General features: G+C 45.1%; 1 protein-coding gene across 4 annotated transcripts in view; it reads right to left on the reverse strand.

Annotated features, from left to right (window-relative positions):
* ASAP1 (ArfGAP with SH3 domain, ankyrin repeat and PH domain 1) overlaps positions 1–4,654 on the reverse strand; it is a 246,538-nt gene extending 241,884 nt beyond the window's left edge. For 2 of the 4 annotated variants that reach the window (XM_053243643.1, XM_053243642.1), the window contains exon 1: positions 4,402–4,654. The gene's annotated coding sequence lies outside the window, so the exon portion shown is untranslated. The remainder of the gene's footprint in view (positions 1–4,401) is intronic. The other 2 variants (XM_053243637.1, XM_053243636.1) reach the window with 1 other exon arrangement.
* Between the last annotated feature and the right edge of the window lie 6,831 nt (positions 4,655–11,485).

Here is an 11,485-nt window from a genome sequence, read left to right on the forward strand (position 1 = left end):
TTAGGCTATCGTGTGCTGCAGTGGGAGCTCCTGGCAGCTATCCACGATAACCCCCCCTCCTCTTAAACAAGGTCAACAGAGTGATCACTCAGTAAACCTTGTTTTTGTGCTTGTGTGTCGCCACGGCGCACAGCGACACACGAATAAACCCCCAACCAGGAGGCTGCAAGCAGCCTCCCGGGCTCAGGGGGCTCTCCAGGATGCCCTGCGTGCTCGCACGGGGCATCCTGGAACATCCCCGTCCCCCCAACTGGCTCCGTGTCAGTGTTACTTGGATACTCTGTACCGCTCTGGGCTCCTTGGAGGAAGAGCGGGATATAAATGTAATTAAAAAAATAAAAAAATACTGCTGCTCTGCAAAGTGAGAACTAAAGTGTGGAGTTCCACAAGGCTCCATACTGTCTCCAATGTTCTTTAACATCTACACAAAACCACTGGGAGAGATCAGCAGGAGATTTGGACCAAGGTGTTATCAATATGCTAATGACATCAAAATCTATTTCTGCATATCAATCTCATCAGGAAATGGCATAACTTCCCTAAATGCTTGCCTAGAGGCGGTATTGGGCTGGATGAGGAATAACAAAATGAAGTTGACAACAAATAAGACAGAGGTGCTGATGGTTGCGGGGGTGGTGGTGGTCGGGACACAAGAGATGGTTTAGATCAGCCTGTTCTGGATGGGGTTATGCTCCCCCTGAAAGATCAGGTACATAGCTTGGGAGTGCTCCTGGATCCAAAACTCTCTCTGGTTTTTCAGGTTAAGGTAGTGGCCAGGAGTGCTTATTATCAGCTTCGGCTAATACGTCAGCTACGCCCATTTCTGGACCTTAAGACAGTGGTGCATATGCTGGTAACCTCCAGGCTTGACTACTGTGATGCACTCTATGTGGGGCTGCCTTTGTACACAGTCCACAAACTACAATTGGTACAGAATATGGCAGCCAGACTGGTCTCTGGGACAACATGAAAGGAACATATAACACCAAATTTAAAGGAAATGCACTGGCTACCAGTATTTCTGAGTGAAATGAAGTTCAGTGTTAGCAAGTGTAAAGTGATGCATACTGGGGCATAACGCCCCAAATTCACATATATACTGATGGGGTCTGAGATGTCGGTGACTGACCAGGAGAGAGATCTTGGGATCATGGTGGACAGCTCATTGCAAGTGTTGACTCAATGTGCGGCAGCTGTGAAAAAGGCAAATTCCATGCTAGGGATCATTAGGAAGGGGACTGAAAATAAAACTGTTAATATTATAATGCCCTTAAACAAATTTATGGTGCAGCCACATTTGGAGTACAGTACTGTGTACAGTTTTGGTCATCATATCTTAAGAAGGACATTGTAGAACTGGAAAAGGTACAGAAGAGGGCAACCAAGATGACCAGGGGCTTGGAGCACCTTCCTTATGAGGCAAGACTACAACATCTGGGACTTTTGGGTTTGGAAATGGAGTAATTATGGGGAGACATGACAGAGGTGTATAAAATTATTCATGGAGTCGAGAGAGTGGACAGAGATAAATTTTTCTTCATCTCTCACAAAACTAGAAGTAGGGGTCATCCCGTGAAAATGAAGGCCGGAAAATGTAGGACCGAAAAAAGAAGTACCTTTTCACAAAGCACATAATTAATCTATGGAATTCTCTGCCACAGGATGTGGTGATGGCCACTAGTTTGGATGGCTTTAAAAGGGGCTTAGACAAATTCATGGAGGACAGATCTATCAATGGCTATAGGCCTCCTCCAGTCTAAGAGGCAAGATGCCTCTAAATATAAGTTGCAGGGGAGCAACAGCAAGAGAGAGGGCATGCCCTCACCTCTTGCCTGTGGACTTCTCAGATAGGGATGTGCAAGCTGGCTCGATTTGAACCATGGTTTGAATTGAACTGGTCCGGTTTGGCTGGTTCCAGTTTAAACAGGACCAGCCCCGGATTGGAGTGGTTTGAGTATCTACTGGTAAAGGGGAATCCAGTGATGATTCCTCATTACCAGAAAAGGGGCAGGGGGGCTTCCCCAGGCCTAGAGGGAGTCAATAGTACTCACAAAAAGGATTGGCAGTGGCCTCGGGGGCGGGGGAGCGGGGGCAGGGGCAAGGGCAGCCCCACCCACCCTCACCAGCCTCCTGAAGTATAGCTTGGACCAGTTTGTGTGGAGGCCCGAACCAGGCCAGAGAAGGCCTGAACTGGCCTCCACCTGCCCAGGTTACCACCATCGATTTTCTTATGTCAGTACTACTGAATGTCCTCCCTTTAGGCCTAGGGAAGCCCATATGCCCCTTTACTGGTAAAGGGGAATCCTCACTGGATATGCCTTTACCAGTAGACCCCTGAACCAGTCTGCGAACCAGTTTGGACTGTCCAGCAGTCGAACTGAACCAGCAAATCTTGTTTGGTGTACACCCAGACATCTTGAGGGCCACTCTGTGAAATAGGATGCTGGGCTACATAGACCATGTGCCTGATCCAACAGGGCTCTTCTTATGTTCTTATGAAATACCAAGTGTTGTTTATTACCTATAAAGCCCTCAGCGGCTTGGGTCCAGGGTACTTAAGAGAGACCCTTCTTTGTCATGAACCCTGCTGTCTATTAAGATCATCTGGGGAGGTCCAATTAGGGTTGCCCCAGCCCGTTTGGTGGTGACGCGGGACTGGACCTTCTCTTTGGCTGCCTTGGGGCTTTCGAATATGCTCCCTGTCAAAATAAGAGCATCTCTGTCTCTGATTGCTTTTAGGAAGATCCTCAAGACACACCTGTTTTCTCAGGCTTTTAACTGAAATTAATTTTAAATTGTTTTTTTTTAAATCTCATGAAATTGTTTTAACTTTTTTATTCTGTGAAATTGTTTTAATTGTCATTACTCTGGTTTATATTTGTTGTTTTTTAAATTGTGTACACATATAGAGATACACATATCAGACAGTGTATAAATATGACAAAAAATAAGCAATCACAGCATTGGATAGAAAGTGGAAGGAAGTACTTTTTCAATTAAATGTAATTTCTTTTCACTGCAGGTTTCATATTAGAACTATAGTAACTAGAAATGCAACCCCACCACCACTCAAATGGATTTAAAAGCCACTTGCCTATCATCTGCATTTTTTTCATTTTTTGAACCCCTTTCAAACATGCGTAAAAACTGAGACCATCAAATCCTTTTCAAAGCAATTCTGTTAAATGCACATCATTCTAACAATAGCCTATCATCACAGTCATATTAAACGATTAGCTAAAAGAACAAATACATTTTTAGACACGTTTTTATTAGGGGTGTGCATAATCCGTCTGCAACAAAGTGGTCCACATTGAGCAGGTCTGGTTCGATGGTTCAATCATGACCGGTTCGTTGCAGACCAGTTCCGACCCAGTCCGAGAAGCTATGCCTGTAAATCAGGAGCAGCTGCTGGATCAGAAAGCACCTCCTTCTTAAGGTGCCCTCTTGCCACCCCCCCCCCACCCCCGCCAGCCACCCTTAGACGTCTTTTAAAGGCAGGATTCCCCTCTACTTGTAAAGGGAAATCTTCACCGGATTCCCCTTTACAAACATAGCCCTTCATACTGTTGAACTAGATCGAACCAGTTCGAGCCGGTTCGATTGAATGGACCGGACTGGCAAGTTGGTTTGAATATGGCAGTTCAGTCTGAATTGGGTCCACATTCTAACCAAGCTGCAAAAATTGGCCCATGCACACCCCTAACTTTTATTACTGTCTAGTTTTCAGCAGAAAAGACTGTGGCAAAAGGAAGCCCCTTCCTGGCCCCTCGTGTTTGCTCCAAATTTTCCCTTTTTGCTCAGAAATGTTTGAAAAGACAACAGAAAGAAATATGGCATGTGCATTGTGCTGAAATTTTAAAACTAAACCAGAGTTGATATGCAGCAGGCCTTCAAGGAATGCAAATAATGCTCATCCATAATAATTCAGTTATTTGAAGACGGGCGGGGGGGGGGGGGGCTGAATATGAATACTCTTTTTTTTTTTTGGCAATATAAAGGCAATGGAGTTGAACATGTGGCTTGCTTGAGAAAAAAAATAATGTGATCACAAGAACAATTCTGAAAAATGAGTGGGAAAACTGGGAAATTCCCTCCCCCACCCCCATAGGGCAGGATTACTGGACTCAGAAGGGGTCCAAAGTGAGAGTCTCACTCTGGACTCATTCACTTTGCAGAGTGAGACCCTCATGCTGCACAATTCATTTTTATTAGCACTTTTGTGCAATACAAAGCATGCATTTACAACAATTAAAAATACAGAGTAAGCAGCACATTAAAATGAACACATAATTGTCTTTGATTTGTAATTTAAAACATGCACACTTAATAAGCATGGCCATGATTGGCCTGCATCTTTTTTTCATTATTAACTGCACCTAAAGCCAGCACTCAACTCACCAAGACTTGTCCCGTTTGAACTCCCATTCCAAAAGTGCCTGCCAAAATGAAGGCCATCATTCCATTTTTTAAAAAAATTAAAATTATTTTCCTACAGGCAGCTGGGGAACAAAGAACATACTGCTGCAATGATAATTCCCGGGAATGTTTTGTTATTTGCTTGCTTGTTTTTAAACTGAAAGAAAATCCAAAGTCCAGTGATCCACTGATGCTCTCTGAGAGTCTAAAATTTTTGACTCACATCCATAAAAGTCCTGGCTGGTAAAGAGACACAAATACAACTGGGAAGGCGGCAGGAAGGAAAGTCTACCCATGTGAGCCGAAAGGAGGGGAAAGGGCCACTCACTGGACACCCCTTGGACTGATAGAAGAGATTTCAGGAAATCCAAACACTTAAACAGGAAACCTGAACGCTGGATAAACATTCCATAATCTCCACTGCTAACATGCAACCACTTCAGTTAACCCTTCCTCTGCTCTGTGCCTGAAGTGAAACTCCATCGGACATGCTTTGTTGTAACTTGATCTCTCTGACATTTCACAAAGTGCTTGCCTGTGTCTCTACGGCATAACCACTACTCTGGAATGATTCTCCCCCCCCACTTTTCAAAATGTACTAACGTCTAGAAGGCTTTGAAAGCTTTTCCTCTCCCTATTGTTCCTAATCTCTACCTGGCAACGTTTTAGTTAAAACTGTGGCATCCTTCTGTGGTTAATATTTTCCACTGGACAAGCAGCATTTCTAATGTAAGTTTGGCTTGCATGAGAAAAAAAATGCTCTCATACCTGTGGACTGTGCCTCTCACCAATGGATCCCTTTTGCTTTCTTTCTGTTCTGTGGATCTCAAACACTTGCTAACCATTTCATCTGTTTTGCACAGCCTGAGATGTTAATTTCAGGGCATATCAACCTGCTTTGTATTGATTTCTTGACTATAAACACCAATATGCCACCTTCCAAGGTAAACATATGGCTTGTTTGAGAAAAATAATGTGATCACAAGAGAAGCTCTGTAAAAGGAATGGGATTCCCCCCCACACGAGGCAGGATTATTGGGCCGAGAATGGGTTTGCAGAGTGAAACCCTCTTTATGGTGTACAATTCATGTGTATGTATCAGAAATTTTGTGCAATTCAAAGGCACGAAACCAAACGTTCAACATGGCCAACAGCAATGTAAACACATAAGCTACATTCTCCTCCTGGCCCTCTGTGTACCAGAAGTAAGAGACAGTAGGAAAAGTTTCAGAAGAACAGATCATTTTTGTCCATTTTTAAAAGAAACACAGGAAGCTCCCTTATACCAAACCAGACCACTGGTCCATCTAGTTCAGTATTGTGTACACAAACTGGCAGTGGCTTCTCTGAGGTCGCAAGCAGGAGTCTCTCTCAGTCCTATCTTGGAGATGGCAGGGAGGGAACTTGGAACCTTCTGCATGCAAGCATGATACAGGTGCTCTTCCCAGAGCTGCCCCATCCCCTAAGGGGAATATCTTACTGTGCTCACATGTAGTCTCCCATTCAAATGCAAACCAGGGCAGACCCTGCTTAGCAAAAGGGACAATTTATGCTTGCTACCACAAGACCAGCGCTCCTCTCACTAGATCAGCTCTCTATTCCTAAGAGCTCAAGGCAGCAAACATGAAGTTCAACCAACATGTAGAGAGAAATTAGGGTGGTCCACACAATCTTTAATAAGGCAAGATAGGCATCCTACCCAAGTTTGGGAGCTGTGCACACTCCCAGCTGTGCACACACTGATCATGTGCTTTTTAAAAACATGGTGGGGGTAATGATCATGTGCAAGTTTCCCGCAAGGTAGTGATCATGTGCGAGGCTCCCTCCTATCTCATTAAACAGCTTGGTACAGCCGCCTGGCAGGATGGAGCTCTCCTACCTAGCAGGAGCCTTGCACACGATCACAAAACAGGAGCACATGCAGCTCCCGAACCTGGGTAGGATGCTCACACCCCCTTTATGGCTTCTCAGTACTCCATTTGTGCCTTCCCAGCCATCCCATGGGCTCTGGTTCCATAGAAAAGCCTTCTCCTGGTGCCAGAAATGGCACGTAGTATCCGGAGCTGCCTGTGCTCAGAGCACCTGCTTCCATGGGGCACCAGGTGGGTGGTGCACATTTGTAGGATTTGGACATTCCAACCCCCAGGCCTAGAAGTCACTCTTACTTCTGTGACTGCAGTCCCTTTTCCTCTTGAACAACATGGCTACAATCCAGCTCACCATTAGATGTATTCATCCCTTTGAAACCATTGCAGCCCCACTGAAGCCAATGCATTCTTAACTCTGCCGGATTGTAGCATGTGAGTTTGCAACAGAAAGTGCAGGAGGAATGAATGCATTATATCCAGTCCCTTCTTCCCTTTATAATGTAACAGCTATGAAATATCTAGGATAGATGGGGAGGGGAGACATTTTACTGCCTTTCTCAAGGGCATCAGGCCAATGCCTGCACTTTTAAACTGGGCATATCTCCAGAAGCTATTATTTTTAAAAAAGAGGAGGAGGAGGAGGAGGAGGAGGAGGAGGAGGAGGAGGAGGAGGAGGAGAAGAAGAAGAAGAAGAAGAAGAAGAAGAAGAAGAAGAAGAAGAAGAAGAAGAAGAAGAAGAAGAAGAAGAAGAAGAAGGGAATTCTGATTTAAGATTCACACCATGGTTTAAACCATCAGCTTTTTTTTTAGTATAGCTTGTAGATCAACACTAGCAATCGGCCTTAATGGTTCTGCACTCTGCCTTCCCCATTTGTCAGAGGTGGCTTGGGCAGTGGGTTTTCCTTGGCCAGCTTCCTTGCCCAGAAGGAATAAGGACTCAGTCATTCAAGAAGTCCATCAACCATGATCTTGGCACGTGCTGGGCCACTGATGCAACAGGTCAGCATGCCAGAATAAATCACCATGGAGCTCCACACCGGCTCATCACGGTGCTGCTTTTAACACAGTACCGTTTCTGTACTAGTGACTTCATTTCTTACATGGCTGCCTTAAAGCAGGGGTTCCCGACCTGGGACACTCCGGATGCTGCTGAACAGCAACTCCCAACATCCCCAGCTACAATGTATTGCCCTCTTGGTTAAGCAGGGTGTTGTATCCCACCCGGTTATCTTTTGCAGTTTGCTTATTTATTTATTTATATTTATATCCCGCGCTTCCTACAAGGAGCCCAGAGCGGTGTACTACATACTTGAGTTTCTCGTCATAACAACCCTGTGAAGTAGGTTAGGCTAAGAGAGAAGTGACTGGCCTAGAGTCACCCAGCTAGTATCACGGCTGAATGGGGATTTGAACTCGGGTCTCCCCGGTCCTAGTCCAGCACTCTAACCACTACACCACACTGGCTCTTTAGACATTTAGACCATGTAGACATTTAGACATTTGACCCACGGGGGAACCTGTAGAGAATGTGGGGGAGGAGTGAGAAGGGGAAAGGAGAAGGAGGGAATGGAATTGTTGCTGAATAAACCTTCAGTTAAATGGCCACTTAATGGCGCAGCGGGGAAATAACTTGCCTAGTGAGCAAGAGGATGCCGGTTCAAATCCCCAATGGTAAGTTTCCCAGACTATGCAAAACACCTATATCGGGCAGCAGCGATATAGGAAGATGCTGAAAGGCATCATCTCCTATTGTGTGGGAGATGGCAATGGTGAGGTAAAGTGTGCTGTCAAGTCAGTGTCGACTCCTGGCGAGCACAGAGCCCTGTGGTTGTCTTTGGTAGAATACAGGAAGGGTTGACCATTGCCATCTCCCGCAGAGTATGAGCTGATGCCTTTCAGCATCTTCCTATATTGCTGCTGCCCGATATACAGTAGGTGTTTCCCATAGTCTGGGAAACATACTAGCGGGGATTCAGGCTGGCAACCTCTGGCTGGCTAGTCAAGTCATTTCCCACTGTGCCATTAGGTGGCTACTTGGCAATGGTAAACCCCTCCTGTATTCTACCAAAGAAAACCACAAGGCTCTGTGGGCACCAGGAGCCGACTCAATGGTACAACTTTAGTTTGAATCCACATAAGATTTCCTTGTGTGTATGAGGGAAGCAGCTATAAAACACAGGGTCTGCCCTTGTTTGCATTTGAATGGGACACGGGTGGGGTGTTCACCTTAGGGTGAACACCTTGGGGGTGAACACCTTATGGGATGGGGCTGCTCTGGGAAGAGCGTCTGCATGCTTGCATGCAGAATGCTCCAAGTTCCCTCCCTGTCATCTCCAGATAGTGCTGAGAGAGATTCCTGCCTGCAACCTTGGAGAAGCCGCTGCCAGTCTCTATAGACAGTCTTGAGTTAGATGGACCAAAGGTCTGACTCACTATAAGGCAGCTTCCTACAGGTGAAACTCAGAAAATTAGAATATTGTGCAAAAGTCCATTAATTTCAGTAATGCAAATTAAAAGGTGAAACTGATATATGAGACAGACGCATTACATGCAAAGCGAGATAAGTCAAGCCTTAATTTGTTATAATTGTGATGATCATGGCCGTACAGCTCATGAAAACCCCAAATCCACAATCTCAGAAAATTAGAATATTACATAGAACCAAGAAGACAAGGATTGAAGAATAGAACAATATCGGACCTCTGAAAAGTAAAAGCATGCATATGTATTCAGTACTTGGTTTGGGCCCCTTTTGCAGCAATTACTGCCTCAATGCGGCGTGGCATGGATGCTATCAGCCTGTGGCACTGATGAGGTATTATGGGAGACCAGGATGCTTCATTAGCAGCCTTCAGCAATTCTGCATTGTTTGGTCTCATGTCTCTCATCCTTCTCTTGGCAATGCCCCATAGATTCTCTATGGGGTCAGGTCAGGCGAGTTTGCTGGCCAATCAAGCACAGTATACTGTATACTTTTCAGAGGTCCGATATTGTTCTTTTCTTCAATCCTTGTCTTCTTGGTTCCATGTAATATTCTAATTTTCTGAGATTGTGGATTTGGGGGTTTTCATGAGCTGTACGCCATGATCATCACAATTATAACAAATTAAGGCTTGACTTATCTCGCTTTGCATGTAATGCGTCTGTCTCATATATCAGTTTCACCTTTTAATTTGCATTGCTGAAATTAATGGACTTTTGCACGATATTCTAATTTTCCGAGTTTCACCTGTATGTTCCTATTTTCCTAACCTCCACACTGTGTCTGTTGTGAGGCTGATGACGGCCTACTTGCTTGTTTGTCAAGGCCATTTTGTTTTGTTTTGTTTTTTAAGTGTGTGTGTGTGTGTGTGTGTGTGTGTGTGTGTGTGTGCTTTAAATCCCTACCCTGCCCCTCCAGCACACTGCTGCTCAAGGTGACTTACAATAAAAGAACCAAATGAAGACTCATACCCAGTGAGTACTCATCAGTGCCTCCTCACCATCCTGGAGGGAGGGGTCAAGTGGAGTGCCACAGGGACCTGTCCCGTACCCTGTGCTGTTCAACATTTACATACTGTATTTACCCAGATCAAAGACGACCCCCTTAAAAATATTTGTTAAATATAGTTTATAGTATTTACCCAAAAATGAAGAGGACCCTGAATTTAAGGCAAACTGCCCCACCCCACAAATTCCTAACTTTGAATAACTTGGGGGCGGGGCTAGTCTTGGATTCAGGTAAATACAGTAAATGACTTGGAGGAGGAAGCAGAGGGGATGTTGTTCAGATTTGCAAAGGACGTGGAGCTGGGGAGGACATTTTTTAAAAAATGATTTATATATCGCCCTTCCAAAATGGCTCAGGGAGGTTTCCAATTAAAACAAACCACTAATACAGTAAAGGGCTGAAACAAACAACAATTAAACAATTACAGTGATTAAAAACCCTGAAATGGGGTTTTTAATTTTAAAATAGACCACATATTAAAACCAACAAATTTTAAAAAGCTGAGAAAGCTTGGGTGAAAAGATGGGTTTTCAGGTGTTTTTTGAAAATTGCCAGAGATGGGGAGGATCGTATCTCAGCAGGGAGTGCATTCCACAATCTTGGGGCAGCGACCGAGAAGGCCCGTCTCTGTGTAGCCACCAAATGGGTCGGCGGCAACTGGAGACGGACCTCCCCAGATGACCTCAGTGGGCGGTGGGGCTCATAATGATGAAGATGTTCTCTCAAATACCCAGGGCCTAAGCCGTTTAGGGCTTTGTAAGTTATAACTAGCACTTTGTATTTTGTCTGGGAACCTATTGACAGCCAGTGTAACTCCATCAGTAAAGGAGTAACATGGTCTCTCCAAGATGACCCAGAGACCAACCTGGCCGCCGCATTCTGTACCAACTGAAGCTTCCGGACTATGTACAAAGGCAGCCCGACATAGAGCGTATTGCAAGTCTGGAGGTTACCAACATATGTACCACTGTTTTGACGTCGTTCATCTCAAGAAACAAACGCAGCTGGTGTATCAGCCAAAGCTGAAAGAAAGCACCCCTGGCCACCGCCTCAACCTGAGAAACCAGGGAGAGGTGTGAATCCAGAAGTACTCCCAGACTGCGAACCTGTTCCTTTTGGGGAAGTGTGACCCCCATCTAGAACAGGCAGATCAAAATCATCTCTAGAGTTCTGACCCCACACAATAAGTACCTCCATTTATCTGGATTCAACACCTCAGAAGAAGGAATCAAGATTCTTGGCTGGAATATTGGACCCAAACCAACAAGATGAATAGAGTCAAATGCAAAGTCCTGCATTTGGGCAAGAAAAACCGAATGCGCAAGATGCAGAAGTACACCTGCGTAGGCTGGTGGCAACAGCAAACGCTGGGGATTAGTGTTGCAGCAATGTTTAAGAAGAATTTGGTTAATGTGTCTCTGTGCATATGGTGAGTGCTCAGTTCATTTAGTTCCCCTGCTCAATTTTGTGACAGGGGTTTTTCCTTTAAGGCAGTGGTTCTCAAACTCCAGTCCCTAGATGTTGCTGGATTACAGCTCCCATCATCCCCAGCTGCAAAGACCACTGTGGCAGGGAATGAAGGATGTTGTAGACCAACAACATCTGGGGACCATGGTGTTGGTCTTTGATGACAGAATTTGGTGCCTTTGAAGACAGAATGATACCCCTGCCTTTGATGACAGAATTGGCAGTGGGCTCAGCCCTCAGC

Source organism: Hemicordylus capensis, chromosome 4 (genome assembly GCF_027244095.1).
Source record: "Hemicordylus capensis ecotype Gifberg chromosome 4, rHemCap1.1.pri, whole genome shotgun sequence".
Taxonomy (NCBI): Eukaryota; Metazoa; Chordata; class Lepidosauria; order Squamata; family Cordylidae; genus Hemicordylus; species Hemicordylus capensis.